This window comes from Hylobates moloch, unplaced genomic scaffold, assembly GCF_009828535.3.
Source record: "Hylobates moloch isolate HMO894 unplaced genomic scaffold, HMol_V3 SCAFFOLD_3, whole genome shotgun sequence".
Taxonomy (NCBI): Eukaryota; Metazoa; Chordata; class Mammalia; order Primates; family Hylobatidae; genus Hylobates; species Hylobates moloch.
In genome coordinates, this window is record NW_026652278.1 from 144,016,536 (window position 1) to 144,035,624 (window position 19,089).

Genomic DNA, 19,089 nt, shown 5'->3' on the forward strand with positions numbered 1-19,089 from the left:
GAATTAGAGAAATCACCATGGTGCAACCATGACTGAAATAATTGATTCACACAGGGATGGCCAATGGATGCTAATATCATTAGGTGAGATTAATGGAAAACAGACTATTTCCATAATACCAAAGTATTACCCTACAAACGGCTCAATTTGAAATGGGAAAAAGTACCATTAATAAGAAGAGATTTGTGCTTACAACCTAAATTGTGATCAAATTTAGAATCATGAATAGTAATCATTGTGCCTTGGATATAATGAGGTATAAATTATACAGTATCACGTATTTCTGCTGGAATTGTTCAATCTTCAGCTAATCAAGTATTTTACCTTAAATTGCAGTGTACAGAAGATACAGGGGGTTAAGGAACAATTTAAATGTTACCAAGAAGAATCAATTGGACAAATCCAGAATCTGAGACATTCTACAACATACTTGGTTTGGTCTCTTCAAAAAGTCCATCACTTTTTGAAGAAAGTGAAATTTTTTTTTCTTTTCAAAAGAAAAAAAATTAGTAATACTGTTAGAAAACAAAAGATTTGAGATCATAATTCAAGCTATATAAGACATTTGGAGGAAAAACTGAGTCACTTGAGTGTATATTTGACACTGGTAGGAACTTATGTTTTTTTAGGTATGATATTATATTGTGGTAATATAGGGGAACAGCTTTATTAGGAATGCATGCCTAAACTACTTAAAGCCAAAGTGGCATGATGTCTGCAGTTTACCTTTAAATGGCTCAGCAAAAATACATACATTCATATGTAATCACATATATGGAGAGAAAGCTGGAAGAGAAAAAGGAGAGAAAGATGTCAAAGTAAATATGGCAAAATGTTAGCAATTGCTGAAAGAAGTGGGTGGATATGTGGGGTTCCAAGGTACTAGTCTTTTACATTTTCTTTTTAAAAGTGTTTTTCCTAATAATATTTTTTAAAAAAGGATATTTGGTCCAGAAAGGCAGCAGGACCCACCAAATCTTTCCTCTTGCACCAGGGTTGCAATCAGAGGCTTTTTTGGGTATAGACAGTGGCACCACTTGCTCCACTCCTACAGATACTAGAATTTCTCCTCTAGCATGGGAGATGATTTGTATTTGGAAACAGAAATTCAGGTAAGCATAAAGTTGAGCCGTTTGTCAGTAAAGAGTACAGGACAAGTGAAGAGGCAGAAATTAGGATATGACTATGTAAAAAAGATTCCATATAGGAAAACATGCATTCACTAAACTAGACCTTTTTCTCTTGTTTTTCTCCTCAGCTCATTTCCAAATTGAAGCTTTTCAAAAAAATTGCTATATTTACTACAGGTATGTGCCACCATGCCCAACTAATTTTTGTATTTTTTGTAGAGACGGGTTTCGCCATGTTGCCCAGGCTGGGCTCAAACTCCTGGGCTCAAGCGATCCTCTCGCTTCAGCCTCCCAAAGTGCTGGATTACAGGTATGAGCCACTGTTCCTGGCCCCAGATTGATGCTTTCTGAATAGCTATTTGAAAGTTCAAGGGAAGTTAAATTCAAAAACAAAACACTAACTTTCTTTTAGCCTAATAAGGATGGTTTTTTTCTGTCTCAATTTTTTTGCCCTCTTGTAAATAAGCATATACTACTATTCTGTACTACTATAGATTTTTTTAAATGAAGCTCCTTAGAGCTTTATTTACTATAACAACTTGAGACTGCTTAAAAATAAGTATTTATACACTGGTAATTTTTAATAATGGTTATTTCCAATCCAAAAATATATTTTATGAGATGGCCATGTTTTCCCTAATTCACACTTCTAAAATTAATAAAATTGCTGAACTCTTTAAAGCATTCCTCAAATAAGTAACGGATATTTATTTATATTGTTCTCAAATTCTCTTTTTCCTATTCCCCCACCCCATCTCAGATAAGAACAAAGAAAATACTATGGATTAAAATTTTCTGACTAGTTTATATCAATAACAGAAGTAGCAAAAAGCCCAGGCAATGTTTGGAGAATTGAGTTTTAACCATGGCAATGGTTACTATATAATCACTAGTACTATCAAGTGAGTTAAAAACAAAAAAATGTAAGTTTAAACAGTCATGAGTATTTGCTGAATGACTGGTCAACTTGCCTGTGTTGACTTTCATTCGCCACCTGATTCCACTAACACCGTGAAGAGGGTCACATGATTCCTGAAGTGGGCACTAACAATTTCTTTTTTCTCAAAATTTTGTTTCTCTGAAAAGGTTCACCATATTTTCTCTGTGAAGCTTAGTTAGCATTTTTCTCCAGTGAAGCCAGCCATAAAATGAGGAAAAAAAATTCGTTAGAAATAGCAAATGAACAGCCATGTCTAATGACCAAATTTTGTGTGTGTCAATAAGAGACCTTGCCTAAACTCACAAGGGAAAAGCAAGTATTAAAGCTTCATAGTAGGCTGTGGCCCTAACTTGCCCCTTTGTTCTTTTAAAAAAAATACAATGACATACTAAGAGGCTGTTGTGCTGTCTTCGAGTTTTCAAGCTTTTGGAGTCACTATTTATGCTTATGACTAGAGCAATGAAAACAAGTCTTTTTTTCCCCAAACACAAGTAGCTTCAGTCCAAGCCACTCCAGACTTCCTTGCCAGTGACCTCAACACTGACCTTGATTTATTCTAGGAAGAACTCTGCCTGTTTAGTTCTTTTAGCTCATTTTCATGTGAATTCCCATTCACTAGTAGTGAACTAACTTCAACAATTTCATTTCTAGTCTGCTGACTTTTCATTATTATGGTTTTGTTTTTCCTTACAGTAGCCTCTTTGGAATCCTGTACACCTAGCTTATGGAAACGCTTTAGCCCAAGCCATGACAGAGCCAGGTAATTGTCTTATCAAGACCATATTTAGTCTTGTTTAAAAGCAGGCATCCCCATCTCTTTGGTGTAGCCCTAAAAGAAGTGGAGGATCAAAGCCACATGCTTTGATTCTCAGTCCTCTTTGCCTGATCACTTTATCAAATTTCTGAAGAAAGGACTCAATCCATCCCTCTTCTTCCCGAACCGTGTCAAAGCTGGAGTTGTTTTTCAGTCCAACACTGAGCCACATTGCTCTGGGTAGAACATCAGCATGTCTTCTGAAAGGTTTCACTTAATTGGACTGTATAAGTCTACATTTCTTGGTTCACCTAAAATCTTATGATACCTGGCTGTTCCCTTCATGCACTCTTATATCTTAACTTACTGGTACTATCAAGTAGATTATTTTTTAAATGTAAGTTTAAATGGTCATGAGTATTTGCTTAATGACCGGTCAGCTTACCCACGTTGACTTTCACCACCTGATTCCACTAACACCTTGAAGAGGATCAGGCTTCAAAGAGCTTGGATCTAGCAGATTTGCTTCTGGCCCATAGAAGCCTCTTGAGGGCAAGAACTGTTTTGAACATGTTTGTAGCCCTCCTCGTGCTTTGCACGTAAAGGTCACTCAATGTTTTCAATAATGATAATTAGCAGTGCTGGGCCACTTAGCCTTCAATGACTGGAGGCCCACTGGCAACATTTGCTGGTGATGAAAATCACAAGCAATATGAAAATACGTTGACTACTAACTGCTGTTGAGCTTTGAAGGTAAATACTACAAAGATGTGAAGTTGAATAAGACAGGCTTGCCCTTAAACTTTTGGGTTTAATGGGGAGAAAGTCCATACAAATCATAAGGAATGAATGGTCAGGAGAAGGGAGGGATCAGTATGGAGAACATACGATTAGTGGTTGAGGATGGAGGCAGCCAGCCTTCAGCTCCAGACTGGAATGTCTTAATTCTGAGCATGTGTGTTTGTTGGGTGGGGAAGAGGGCATGTTACCATTCTACCATGGCAGCTAGGTCAGCGAAGATGGTCCTATCCATGTTGCCATATAAATCTCACATAAATCTTAAATATAGTACAATATTATTTCTGTGTAGCCTTTGAATCTTAATACCTTCTTTTTCCCCACCAGACATTCTAACATAGAATGCTTGACTCATTTTTACCTAGTAGCACTAGAATATATTTGGACAGTTGAAGTGGCAGAATTCATCTGAAGCTTCTAGGTCATTAGGGTCATTGTTGGCTAGAACATTTAGCAATTTATATGACTTTAGTTTTGATTTAGAGGCCAGTCTAACTGCTGCCATTTTTTAGAAGGAAAATAAGTTAATAACTAGTTAGCCTACCTGTTCAAGTGTGTGGATTCTAACTGCAGGCACACAAGGACTGGGTTGCATGGGTGTTTCAAGGTCACCCAGGGGAGACAGAGTCTACAAACACGGCTTTCTGGAATTGGAAGGCAATTCTGGTAGGGAAGTTCCTTTTTATTTTTTTTGAGACTCTCTCTGTTGCCCAGGTTGGAGTGCAGTGGCGCAATCTTGGCTCACTGCAGCCTCTGCCTCCTGGGTTCAAGCAATCCTCCTGTCTCAGCATCCTGAGTAGCTGGGATTACAAGTTGCCTGCCACCACAGCCGGCCAATTTTTTGTATTTTACTAGAGACAAGGTTTCACCATATGGTCAGGCTAGTCTTGAACTCCTGACCTCAGGCGATCCACCCCCACTGGCTTCCCAAAGTGCTGGGATTACATGCATGAGCCACTGCACCCGGCCTGGGAAGTTCTTTATTATAGTATCTATTTTTGCAATCTAATGAAGAAGAAATTGACTGATTGTGACAGAGAACACACACACATACACATAAAATGTGTCTTCCTTGGTTATGTCAAGAACTTTGGCTAAAGGTAGAATAGTATATGACTTTTGTTAAAAACCTTGATGCCAATAAAAAACTGAGGATAAGTCATAATTTCCATGGGCCCCTTTCTCCCTTTATGTTCTGTCCCTGCTCCAGCCTTCTGAGTTAGCCCTCTGATTTCTTCATGGTTCCCCTACCCAGCCTGCTGCAAAGGACAAAGGGCTGTGAATCATTGTAAACACAAAATATGAGACAGGTGTCAGTTCAGTTAGGAAGCTTATTTTGCCAAGGTTAAGGACACACCCATGACACAGCATCAGGAGTTCCTGATGACATTTGTCCAAGGTGATCAGAGCACAGCTTGGTTTTATACATTTTAGGGAGACATGAGACACCAATATATGTAACATGTACATTGGTTTGGTCCAGAAAAGCGAGACAGCTCGAAGCAGGGGGGGCTTGCATACTTTTGAGTCTCTGGTTAGCCTTTTACTGAATATACAATTTATGTGTGAGGTTGGGTAGAGGAATAGTCACATGCCTTAGTTTGGCTTAGTGAAACAACAGGGCAAAGGAAGCCATCAGATACGCATTTGTCTCACATGAACAGAGGGATGATGACTTTGAGTTCTATCTGTCCTTTGTCTGCAAGGAATTTCCTTGTGTGCAAATGTGAGGGATGTATGTAGCTTTTTTTTTTTTTTTTTTTTTTTTTTTTTTTTGAGATGGAGTCTTGCTCTGTTGCCCAGGCTGGAATGCAGTGGCGTGATCTTGGCTCACTGCAAGCTCCACCTCCCAGGTTCACACCATTCTCCTGCCTCAGCCTCCCGAGTAGCTGGAACTACAGGCACCCACCACCATGCCCGGCTAATTTTTTTCTATTTTTTAGTAGAGACGGGGTTTTATCGTGTTAGCTAGGATGGTCTTGATCTCCTGACCTCATGATCAGCCCACCTCGGCCTCCCAAAGTGCTGGGATTACAGGCGTGAGCCTCCGCGCCCAGCCGGAGGTATTGTAGCTTTTTAATCTTTGTAGCTATCTCATTTAGGAATAGCATGAGAGGCAGATTTGCACAACAACACATTTTCCAGCTCGACTTTTCCCTTTGGCTTAGTGATTTGGGGGTCTCAAAATTTATTTTCCTTTCACATTTCCCCCTTTTTCTTTTTAAAATCTTTCAGAGAAAGAATTTTAGAAGAAAACGAGTCTCTGGTCTCAGGTTTTATCTAATCTCTCATGGCTAAGATGGTTCATTCCTAGATGGGTAGGTCCCATGTTATTAGAAAAGCTCATTTTTAGCAGGTTGTGAAGCCTCACATCCTACAAAGAGAAAATAGGGGGAGGAAGGGAGAAAATAACAACAAACAAATGAGGATCTTGGGAAATCAGTATAGGCCATATTATTCTAAAGTCTGTACATTAGTAGGCAGCAGGTATAAGAGTGGTTTATGGATGTAAATAGGTCGCTGTTATTTTCTTCTAAAGCTTACAGTTTCGGTTTTCATGGCTTAAGAAAGTACAGCTTAATTTTTAATGATTTCAAATCAGGAAAAATAGGAACAAAAGGAAAGGAAAAAAATTGAAAACATTATTTTGGAGACTTGTAGCCATTAAAAATTTTAGAATTCAGTTCAAACTGTAGAAAATAATAAAAAGGGAAAAACATTAGGCAAGACTAGAATCTAATAACAGATGTACTATAGTTTATTTTGGAACATAATTATTTCTCCAGTCTCATTTTCACTAAAGACACATCAAAGACAAATTCATTTACAAAATAAGTTTTAGTCTTATTATACTTGGCTGGATTATTTGCATAAAGTCAGCACGGATAATTGTTTGCCATATAGGCTCCATTTTTTTTTTTTAATTGGCTTTGCTGGAACTTTATTCCATAAGGAATCTTAGATTCAACTTTGATGCCTTAAGCCCAGCCTATGCCTGCAAATACTTGTATTAATTGGGTGAATTCCTCACCTTGAGGTCCCAAGAAGACCTGGCTCCTGGGCCTGTCAGAAAGTGACATTCTTTACCACAGGGCTGTGTAGACAGGGTATGAGGCCAGCTTTCCCAAGGGGCTTTTATTGGCCCTATAAGTCAACTTTGATTCCTTAAAGGAGACTGTTTATATCTGAAAGCATGCAATTCCAGTCAAAACCAGTGATTCCAATTGTGTCCTGTTACAAAATAAAACATTGTTATTGAACTTATGCAAATAAGTCTATTGCCATATGTTAAGAATACAACTAGTTTCCAAATTTTGGAGAAATTAGGTAGAGGCAAGTATGCTCCAAATTTTGTTTATAGGAGTATACTTAATTGTTAAAAGCTATAAAAATCTCAATAGTTTTCTTGGCTCTGAAAAACAAAGGATCAGCAATGTTTTAAGCAAAAAATCATAAAAAGATAATTTCAGTCTTCTATTAGTTCAGCCCTGCAGTTAACTCCTGTTCAGCGTGATATTCATGAACATTTCAGCTCTCCATGAGAGTCTTGGGAGGTTTTCCTCCATTCTAGTGTTGCAATCTCCAAAGTTATCAGAAACCTGCATTCAAAAGCACCTGTCAGAGTCCTATAGCTGATTATAAAACCACCTTTAAAAAAGAATAAAAATAAAACAACTGTGGATGACAAAAGTCTTAGAACAATCATAGTTAAAGACACAACTGACAAAGAAATTTGGTTACTTCTGTGGCATACAGCAACTTTTCATAATAACCATAATTACTAGCAACAGCATATGCTAAGACATATCAGAATCACAGGAATTTCACACAATTCTGGAACCCATACTAATAACACATTTATATAAATCTAATCCAAAGAAGGTTAAACACTGTTTCATATTTGACAATACTTCTTGCATGATTTTATTATATCAAATAACCCAAATGCATCTCTTTTGACTTCAGGGGACTAACATAGAAAAATTAATGAGGACCAAAGTTAGAATTTGGTTTTAGAGTTTGTGAAATATAAAGAATTTAAAACACTTGATATCACAAAATAGGATCATAGGCCATTGTAAAATAAGTCATTCATTTAGCCAAAGTGATAAAGATTCCAAAAAAAAAAGTTAAAACCTTTATTCTTGGAGAGAGGAAACTTAATTTTCCAAACATTAAGACCTAATAAAGACAGCATAAGGCCAATTAAATTTGTTTTTCAAAATTTTATAAACAACGTATAAAATTTTAATCATCTTGACCATAAGATATAATTTCCACAAGCCTTTTATAACCTTTATACCTTTTATTAAGCAGTGAGCTAATGCTCCAAGAAAACCTTGTTAATCTGACACAGGGGCTCATATGCTGGTCTTGCATTAGTGTGCCTTTGACATTAATGGTTAATTTATAGAGAACTGAACTGACTTTATCTGTCAAAATCAGCCCTTACTCACATGCCTGCCTCTTCTGCAATAGTCCCTGAATAGCTTTAATTTCTTGCCCTGTGTCTCACGAATGCAATTTATTTTGATTGGCATCTTCTACTGGGTCTGAAGATGAGGCTTTAACTGCTATCAGTGTTTAAGATTTAGCAGGACTTGGTGTCCTTTTTAGACCAAGGAGTCAAAACCCTGTAACTTAATAGCATAAGGACTTTAAAAGCACATATAGAAAGTTACACAGATGTAAATGTAATAGGCTTAATTAAAAATTTTTTTTTCAATTTTTCTAAGAAAAGCAAAACTTAATGATATCAAAATTATTTTGATAAACATAAAATCTGTTAGGCCAGTTACCTAAAGGTAAAAGAAGAAAAAAGACCCTCTGCAGTGTGTGTGAGTGCTGGTCCCTCTGGGGAGTCCATTTAGATAACCTTCAAGTCAAAACTAATGAAAAGGGTACTTGAATTAGTTAGACATCGGAAGTGTTTCCTGAGTCACAGTGAAAATTTTCTGATTTGTAAAACAATTTAAAGCCAAGGGCACAGAATATTAGGTTGGAAGGAAGCATTTCCTTTAAGATAAAACATTTTTAGCATCAGGCCACAACAAACAGTTGGAACCCAAAGAAATAAAACTTATGGGAGTTGAAAATTAGTTGAAGGATAGAGTTATCATTTTAGGCCTTTTAAATGAGGAGAGAAAGCTGAAAACAGTGAGCTGCAATAAAAGTTTAAACTTTGGGTTAAAAAAATTAAAATCTCTTATAATTTTATTAAAAGAAAATCAATATCTTAAGAAAATTTCATTGTTCTACCCAATTCTTTAGTACATAAGTGTCTTTTTTAAAAAATAAAAATAAAAACCCAATCTCTAGAAAGACCATTATAAATAATTTCCCTTTAACTATAGATAACTTGATCATATATAAGTTTTTTCCATAAATCCTTTTGTTATGACTTACACAGACCATTCACGACATGCTTGGACTTTCTGGTTTGTCCTGAACATCCCTTTTTCTTAAACAACCAGTCTTTTTATTCTAAGGCAGAAATCTACCATATAAAATTATTTCTCATATAAAATTATTTTCCTTTTAGCCTTTCTTGCTGAAAATACCTGTTATATTTATAACTTCCTTTACCTTGCTTTTATTTACTGGTTATTTTTACCTTATTTCATAAATAACCTTTAAATAACTTTTGAATTAGACAAAAATTATTTTCCTTTAAATAAGAACACATTTCTTTTTTAGAAAAAATATTTTCCTATAATATATATTTTTAAAAAATTGGAAATGACCCAGACATTTAATGAGTATCCATTATTTAACTTAATATAACTTTAGATTCTAACTTATATGACAAGTTTATTTACAAGGATTTATTCATCACATTATAATTAATTTTTTAATATTTTACCCAGATTACTTATGAAAACTGTGATAGTTATCATTTAATGTTATTTCCCAGTTAATCATTTTTATAGTCTGTGAATTTCAGGTTTTCCTAAGTAAGAACCTTACAGTTAGGTAAATATTTTCCTTCCTTCGTTCCTTCCTTCCTTCCTTCCTTTTTGCCAATAACTCAGAATTTAGCTGTTTCCATTAACTGAACAATATTAAATGCCTTATTTATCAAATTTTGCACAAGCAAAGATTAATTTTCCTTTGGGCTGCATTCATAGCTTTATAACCCTCATGGCAAATTTTGACATCTAGCAGAGATAAATATGAAATCATTTTACCAATAAATTTAAACAATAATATATATTGACAATTCTGGAGCCATTTCTAATTTCTAGTTCATGAATGCCTTTAAAACCAGCTTATTTACTAAAGATTTACTCAAGTTACATGAACTCGAAATAGCATTTGACTTAAAGTCTCTATTTTTTCTGATAAGGTATTTGATTTAAAGCAACTATTTTTTTCTTTAAGCCAATTAATTAGACCTCTTATATATTTTTAGCAATGAAACATATGACACATAAATGCATGGATGTATTAGACATGCAGACACAAGTAGATCTTATAGGTTCATAAGACCTTTTTTTCCTTCTATTTTAGACTTCCAATTTCTTGGTAGCCTATTTTATTACTCTAGGCAGTTGTCAGCTAGATAGCCCTAAATTTGTACATTAAAGGAACTCTTAGGTGAAAAAATCAGATAGCTAAATTTACATCTCAAGGTACAGAGAGAAAAAGTCTGATGGAAGTAGAGGGAAATTAAAAACAAATGCCAAATCAAACATAAAATTATAGAAATCTATCATAGGATTGTATAAGAAGACCAATTTTATTTAGATAGGTAGTTCTAAACTGGTTCTCTGATCTCTGACTGAGCCCACACTGAATCTTGGGTCTCCAAAAAGAGAATTATTTGAGGCTAAGACCATATGATGCTTTTACAGTGCATCTTCCTTTTTTTTTTTTTAACAAAGACATTTCCCTAAGTGTCTAATCCATACTCTTCCTTACTTTAAACGCCCAAGTGTAACCTCTGTTATAGTAACTATTTTAGTGAAAAAGAAGAAGAAGGAGAAGGAGAAGAAGGAGAGGAGAAGAAGAAGGAGGAGGAGGAGGAGAAGAAGGAGAAGGAGAAGGAGAAGAAGAAACCAGGTAACATAATACAAAAACAAGGAGTTTAAGACCTGAGATGAACGTGTCTGTTTACACTCTTGGGATTCCATAAGGAAAAACAGAGGTTTCTCCCCAAAAGAGAGTCTGGCACCTTCTCTGTTTTCTTTAAGGAATGCCTGTTAGAAACTGACAGGCTGTTAGAAACTATTTTAGGTTCCTCATGCAGCAGAGGGTGGCAAGAAAAAGGAGAGACAGCAGAAACAAATGAAAAAACAGATTCAGTCCACTGAGAAGAAAAAAAAAACTTGCTAAAAACAAACAAACCAAGGTCTTAGGAGGGAAAAAAAACAAAACAAAACATGAAGGCCTTTAAAATACAGACACACAGACACAACACACACAAACACATCTTGGATGTCCGCTTTTAATTAAGCTGACTTTTAACCATTAAGCTCCCTAGAAACAATTCTTTTAAATCTCATTTCCATATCTTAGCTAGGACACATTGCTGATATTTCAAAAGTAACACGAATACCAAACCAGAAAGGGCTTGATGTAGGAACCAAACCCAGGCTGATGCGATGAAAAAAAAAAAAGGGCAGAACCTTAGTTACCAAACTGCAGTGTGAGGTGACAGCCATTGCTCTTTTGGTTTGGCTTGGTTAGTAAAAAAAAAAAAAAAAAAAAGGTGGCCTTGTTATGTAACTAAAGCCCTTTAGGTAATCTAAATAAAAAATCTTTCCCTTTTTTTTTCTTTTGCTGGCCGTTTTTTCTTTTTCCCCTTTTTTCTTTTTCAATTATGGGAATTTAGCCAATTCAGAGGCCTTGTTGCCCACAATTTGGACTTTCCTTTGGATTTCATCAAGGCTGATAGAGTTGGTCAAACCCAATGGGAAAAAACAAAACAAAACAACAAAAATACAAACAAACAAGCAACAGTAACAACAAAAACAGCTAAGCAAATCAAACAAACAATTGTACAATTTATATGATTACTGAGTACTCTAATGGTAAGAATTTAAGACCAGCTGGTTGTGAATCTTAACTTTAGCTAAGACAGAACCCTGATTCAGCTACTTGTCTAAGAATGGGTCTCAGGCTGAAGACTGCTCTCTACCATTCTAGAAGCAGGAAAAATCTCAAATTGTTTTGAAGTAAGCTCAGACTCCACAAAAGAGTTACCTGCCTTCCATTGTCATGGAAGTAGGAAAACTTGCTCTCCTTGTTGGAAGCCAGTGAAACTCCAGAAGAGGGGTTGTATAGCCAAGTAAACTTTAGATCTCGACCAAATTTTGGGAGATCAGGGATTCTCTAAACAGGAGGCTCCCAGGCCTCAGCCAAGTATCCTACTGGTTTGAGCCATAAAGATAGCTCAAGCTGGTACCAAGCACCAATAAGAAATTTGTCAAAGGTCAGGGGAACCTCCACTCAGAATCCCATTGTGGTTGCCAATTGTGAACCCAAAATATCTGAGACAGGTCTCAGTCAATTTAGAAAGTTTATTTTGCTGGGACTCTATAGTGGCGATTGGTTGTTTCATTATGGATGGAGGGGATGATGGTAACCTTGTTATCAAAAAGAGGTTTGTGTCTGAGGCAGAACTAGATGAACGGTGCAAAAGGAGGCAAGAAGAATGGGAGAAAGTTCGAAAACCTGAAGATCCAGAATAATGTCCAGAGAAGGTTTATGACCCTCGATCTCTATATGAAAGGCTACAGGAACAGAAGGACAGGAAGCAGCAGGAGTATGAGGAACAGTTCAAATTCAAAAACATGGTAAGAGGCTTAGATGAAGATGAGACCAACTTCCTTGATGAGGTTTCTCGACAGCAGGAGCTAATAGAAAAGCAACAAAGAGAAGAAGAACTGAAAGAACTGAAGGAATAGAGAAATCACCTCAAGAAGGTTGGAATTTCTCAAGAGAACAAGAAGGAAGTGGAAAAGAAACTGACTGTGAAGCCCATAGAAACCAAGAACAAGTTCTCCCAGGCGAAGCTGTTGGCAGGAGCTGTGAAGCATAAGAGCTCAGAGAGTGACAACAGTGTGAAAAGACTGAAACCGGACCCTGAGCCAGATGACAAGAATCAAGAGCTCTCATCCTGCAAGTGTCTCAGAAACACCTCCCTGAGTGGCCCCTCCATCCACTGCCCCTCTGCTGCAGTCTGTATCGGCATCCTCCCAGGCCTGGGCGCCTACTTTGGGAGCAGCGACTCCGAGTCCAGCTCAGACAGCGAAGGCACCATCAGTGCCACCAGAAAGATTGTCTCCTCCATCTTCCAAACCAACACCTTCCTCGAGGCCCCCTAGTTTCTCTGTCCTTACACAGGGAGCTCCTCCCCAATGGTAAATCAGACCGTTCACGTTGCCTTACAGGCATTATGTCCCTCAAAAAAAAAAAAAACTCCTTTGCCTGCATCCTGTGCACAACATGACATTTTTAACCAATCCAATCTAAAAATGTGCTAGAATCCACCTGTGGCCCAAATCGTGTTTGGTTTCTCGTTCTACTCCAGTGCAGATGACCAAACCTGTCCCGCTGCCACTTTCCTCACTGATATTGGGAGGAGGGCAAGGCCTAGCCAAAGTTCCACTAAAAATGCCCTAGGAGAATAGGCACTGGCCGACTTGCCAAAGGGTTTGGGTTTCATTGCTTTCTGTTTTTTTCTTTTCCCCGACAGCACAAAGAAGTAAGGGCAGTTATTGGACAGGTGTTATTTAAACATTCTATTGTAGATGAATGTGTTGTTTGGTTCTACTGCATTGTGGAGAATGTGAGGGAAGAGAACTGACCCAGGTGATGAAATGGAGCCCCTCCCTGGAACTCACCAGTCCTTGATGTTGTGTGACTAAGTAAAGATGATAAACCTCATCTGCTGGGGGTGTTCACACTTGGCATGCATTGTGAAAGCTTTCCATATCCTTGGCCATTCCCTGTCCCCTTCTATCCAACCCTATTTATGCATGAAGGGACTGCTAACAAGAAAGCTTCCATCTCAAACCTTTTCTCTGCCTGGGAAATTATTTTATGTTTGTTTTTGAAATAAAGGATTTAGTTTAAGATTCTAAATTTTAGAAAAAAAAAAAGAAAGTTTATTTTGCCAAGGTTAAGGACACATCCATGACATAGCCTCACGAGGTCATGATGACATGTGCCTAAGGTGGTCAGGGCACAGCTTGGTTTTATACATTTTAGGGAGACATGAGACATCAGTCAATATATATGTAAGATGTACATTGGCTCAGTCCAGAAAACTGGGACAAGAAGAAGCACGGAGAGGCTTCCAGGTCATAGGTAGATAAGAGAGAAATGGTTGCATTCTTTTGAGCCTCTGATTAACCTTTTACTGAATACACAACTTACATGTGAGAGGGGGCATAGAGGAATAGTCACTTATACCTTAGTCTGGCTTAGTGAAACAATAAGGCAAAGGAAGCACAGATACACATTTGTCTCACATGAGCAGAGGGATGACTTTCAGTTCTGTCTGTCCTTTGTCCACAAGGAATTTCCTTGTGTGCAAACTGTGAGGGAGATATGTCGCTTTTTAATCTTTGTAGCTATCTCATTTAGAAACAGAATGGGCGGCAGGTTTGCCCAACGACGCAGTTCCCAGCTTGACTTTTCTCTTTGGCTTAGTGATTTGGGGGTCCCGAGATTTATCTTCCTTTCGCACCATCAAGGGACTTCTGTAGACTCTGTACATGAGTACAGGGATCACCAGAGACCCCCTTTTTATGAGTTCCTGTGCAGTGGAGCTGCTGGGGTAGGATTAATTTCTCTGCCCTCTTCCCCTGCCATAGACGATGTTTGACCTGATTATGCTCCGCAGGCAAGTAGCCACCCTTGGATATTAATCTCCTTATTGAATAAGATAAACTGTGAAGAAGGCATGCTGTAAAGAAGGGAATGCAAAGCTAGAAAATATGTCTGAATCTGTCATGGGAAGCATGGAGGGAGAAATGAAGATGTGTGGACATCTAGTATTTTCTCTGCTTTTCCTTCTCTATGGTCCTTTAAAATTTTCAATTCTCCTGAAAAGAAAAATTGTATCTTGTTTTGTGAAGTCATTTCCAGCATGAAAACAATTCCATTTGACAGTGTAAACTGTCCTGTGCTTAGCTGTGTGCTTGCCCTGCACTCCCTCCCTGCCCCCAACCATGTGAAACAGATGCCTGCAGTGACACTGCCCATCAATCACCACAGGAAACAGGGTACAATTCAAAACCCCAAAATGCAGAAACTTGTTTACCTGTGCCTTCCACACAGTGGTGAGGTAGATAGGAAGCCTAGGGTATTACTTGGAAAACAAGCAACATTTTAAGACAGATTAAGTGTAAACTTCTTTGCTTTTATCTCTGGCGTAGTTTTGAGAAATCACCACCAATTGGATACATTGTAATGTACATATAAATTTTCTTCTTTTTTACTATCTAATTTACAATTTAATATCTAACACACAAAAGTTAATCAAGGGCACAAAAACACTAGATAAAAGGCTGAATATTTAATACCAACCCTTCTGAGTTAATTACCAGATCCTTGTTTTTCAGTAGGAGGCCAGCAAGTTAGGAGTTAAGATGAAAGGAGTCCTAGATTTAACCCCAAAAGACCCCCCTTTAATTTTAGCCAGGTCAGGCCCACAAAGAGATGTAGATGTAAACTGATTATGATGCTAAGTGTTTGACAGGGATCCTCTTTGTGTCCAAGGCCAGTCAAAACTTGGCAAAAAGCTTGCCCTCTTTGCTTTTTAATGGTCCATTTTAATTATTTCTATAAATCTGCTTGAGAAATATTAAGATTCTGATTGTTGTGGACTGGTTTATTATTTGCTACCATACCTGAAGTATTTGCCTTCTCATTATAGACGCTTAGTGCAAAGAACTGTCCAGAGCTAGTTCACTAAACTAAGCACACACTCGATTTCCAAGGGGAGCAGAAAGGGCTTTACCAATTGCTAAGTCACCAACATATCCCTTTGCCCATCTTTCTATGTCCTACAAAGACTTACGTGGGATGTGCACATAGTATTTCCCCAGGGAAACACACACACACACACACACACACACACACACACACACTCGAATATTGTTGATTGGTTGGGTTTGTTTGGAGACTGCTTAAACTGTGTGTGTTATGGTTTCAAATTACTCTTTGCTTTTCTAACTTCTTAGAAGGGTAAACAATTTGAAAACAGTTTAAACCCATAGCAAAAGAAACTGGCATCTGACAAACTCTTCAACTTAATTCCTCTTACTAAGACTCACATACTTTTTTCTGGTGATAAATAATGGAAAGAAATGATAGGTTTTGATGTTATATTTTACAGCTGTTTTTCTCAAGGTTTGAATGTTATTAACAGCCAGACCCTAGACAAACACCAACCAGTTTTCTAAGCACTGAATCAACTGTAAACTAAAAAGAGCTCTAGCTGGAGGTTTTCTGGGTGAAAGCTCAGTGATATCTACGGTTTTTTTTTTCTTAGTCTCCTCTTCCATCTCCAGCCTCTAAAACACACACACACACACACACACACACACACACACACACGAAAAACAAATGAATGCACAATTTGCTCTAAGGAAATACAGTATAGACAGGCAGGCATGAGAGTCATCACGTTATCTTACTACCTCATTCCTGTATGTTGGGTAAAGGTTGTCTTTAACCTCTCCTACCTTCAAACAAATCAGGCACTGTTGTTGACAAAATACCCCTATTTACTTCTGGCAAGGCAAATGTCATTGATGCTACCTTAGATACTAACATCACATGTGGAAGCATTTTCTATTTTAAACTTTCAACCCTGTCTTTACAAAAAATACAAAAGTTAGCTGGGCGTGGTGGCACGTGGCTGTAGTCCCACCTACTTGGGAGGCTGAAGTGGGAGGATCAGTTGAGCCCAGGAGGTTGAGGCTGCAGTGAGCAGTAACTATGCCACTGTACTCCAGCCTGGGTGATGGAGCGAGACCCTGTCTCAAAAAAAAAAACAAAAAACAACCTTCAAAAATCACTACTTAGCATTCAGAAAAATATTTCTCCCTTTTCTCCCTCTTAATGATCAGAGCCTAGTCATTACTCACAGTATTTAAAGGCAACTTACCATTTAAATTTCTTAGCCTTCAAAAACGAAGTATTGGCTGGGTGTGGTGGCTCACATCTGTAATCCCAGCACTTTGGGAGGCTAAGGCAGGAGGATTGATTGAGGTCAGAAGTTAGAGACCAGCCTGGGCAACACAGACCCTGTCTCTATTAAAAAAATTAAAAATAAACTAAAAAATCAGAAATAAAGTATTATTTTTTCAGTTCAAAAGTTGTTTGGGGCCAAGCACAGTGGCTCATGCCTGTAACCACAGCACTCTGGGAGACTGAGGTGGGAGGATGTTTGTGTCACTGTACTCTAGCCTGGGCAACAGAGTGAGACTCTATCTCAAAAAAAAAAAAAAAAAGTTATTTGGAAAATTGCCAATAAGGTATTTGATACAAATTTGTATTTTATAGTAACAGTAACAATTCTGCTGATTTTATTTTGCACTTGCCACTCTTTGAAGGAAACAAGGTCAGAGGATTGGCAAGCCTTTGCATTTGTCTGCAAATCTGTTTAACCATAATGTGGACAGAGTTAGTTTCTTTCTGCAGTTTCCAATTTTAAAAGGCAAAGACAGCCTAGAATCTTAATACTGAACAACTGATCTAATCAAATATATATTTTAAGAAGAATAATGATTAAAGATTAAGTAAAGATCTCAGTCTGTACCCTGGAGGGCCCATGAAGCCAGCTCATGAATTAGAGCGAATACTAAAAGTCTGTTTTACATGGATTCTGAAATTTGATTCATTTTGAAGGCTTTGTGTAGTTGTTCCTAATGACAGATTGAAATACAAAATACTTGATGCAGGAGAAACTAAAAGTCTCTCTGGGCCAAGGAGGCAGAAGCCATAAGAATCAAAATAAACTGGGTGTAGGAAATACAGCATTCTGGAAAGGGCAACCCAGGGAGAGGGAAGAGCAAGCTGCAAATCGAATCAGGAAAACACAGCAGTTCTTCTGCAGGGCCTGGTACCAGTGCCTGGTACAGACCCATTTTCTGGGCCACACTGAGTTACCTAACACACTTTCTGGGAGGTTTGGCCTGGTTGGAAAAGTGAGAGCTGGTCACACGGCCCACTGCTCAAGAGCCCTGCAGTGGCAGCAGCACCACCTCCAAGCCACGAATGCCAGTGGCTGGGCAGGCTTTTGGCACACTGGGCTTCAGGAGCCTTTCCAGCCTTACTCAAAGGCTGGTTGGCACGTTTGGGGGATACAGATGGACAGTCAGCATATTAATAGACAAAGAATAAATTGTCTTCTAGATTTTGCAGCTTTAGATCCAATCCATCAAGATATGAACTCTAAGAGTTGTGCCATGCTTCATTCAAGCACTTTTTGACCACGTCCTATGTACAATTTGAAAAATAAGAGTCAAAGTAGGCCAGGTGCTGTGGCTTACCTATGTAATCCCAGCACTCTGGGAGATTGAGGCCAGTGGATCACAAGGTCAGGAGATTGAGACCATTCTGGCCAACATGGTGAAACCCTATCTCTACTAAAAATACAAAAATTAGCCAGGTGTGGTGGTGCATGCTTGTAATTCCAGCTACTTGGGAGGCTGAGGCAGGAGAATCGCTTGAACCTGGGAGGCAGAGGTTGCAGTGAGCTGAGATCGCTCCACTGCACTCCAGCCTGGCGACAGTGAGACTCCGTCTCAAAAAAAAAAAAAAAAAGTCAAAATAAGCATGACATATTCAGGGGCAGTACGTCCCACTGCTTGAGTGAAATGGGATGCATCCAGTTGTGGGAGATAAACATAGGATGCTGCCAGATTGTCAGACTGAAGAATGCTGCCTTCTTCCTGGAGGAACACATGGAAATCTGCAGAAGGTTTTGAAGAGGTAGGTAATGTGATGAAATCAGACTTTTAAAAACAGTGACCTGACAGCAGTTTTGGGATGGATTTAGGAAGAAGAGAGAAGCAGAACGAACACCAAGGTAGTGGATGTAGGTATCCAATTTAACTTCTCTAAGCTAGGAAATCAGAATGCTTATAGGATCATGGTGAGAATCAAGTGTGGTGCCTGATATGTGACCAACAGCAGATAAATACTGGTGCCCTCTTCCACTACTTGGGGTTACTGCGGTGATGGTGCATGTAAAAAATAAAACAGGTTACTTGGGAAACAGCAGCAAATTTAGCAAATACTTGAATTTTAAAGAATTTAAGAGACAAAGAAGCAAAGGAAAAGCTAGGATTTCAAACAGAAAAACCAGGTCTTAGGTAAAGAGGGGGAGGTGGTGGGTGTGGGAAGAGTACTAGTTTTGACGGAAAGGTGAGTTGATTTTTGGATATTTGAATTTGGACTTGAAATTTTACAATGACAATATGGATTCAAGAGTCCCTGACATTGAA

The 19,089-nt window shown here is 38.1% G+C and overlaps 1 pseudogene; it reads left to right on the top strand.

Annotated features, from left to right (window-relative positions):
- Positions 1-11,318: 11,318 nt before the first annotated feature.
- Positions 11,319-18,416, top strand: LOC116465207 (PSME3-interacting protein-like; annotated as a pseudogene).
- The last annotated feature ends 673 nt before the right edge of the window (positions 18,417-19,089 follow it).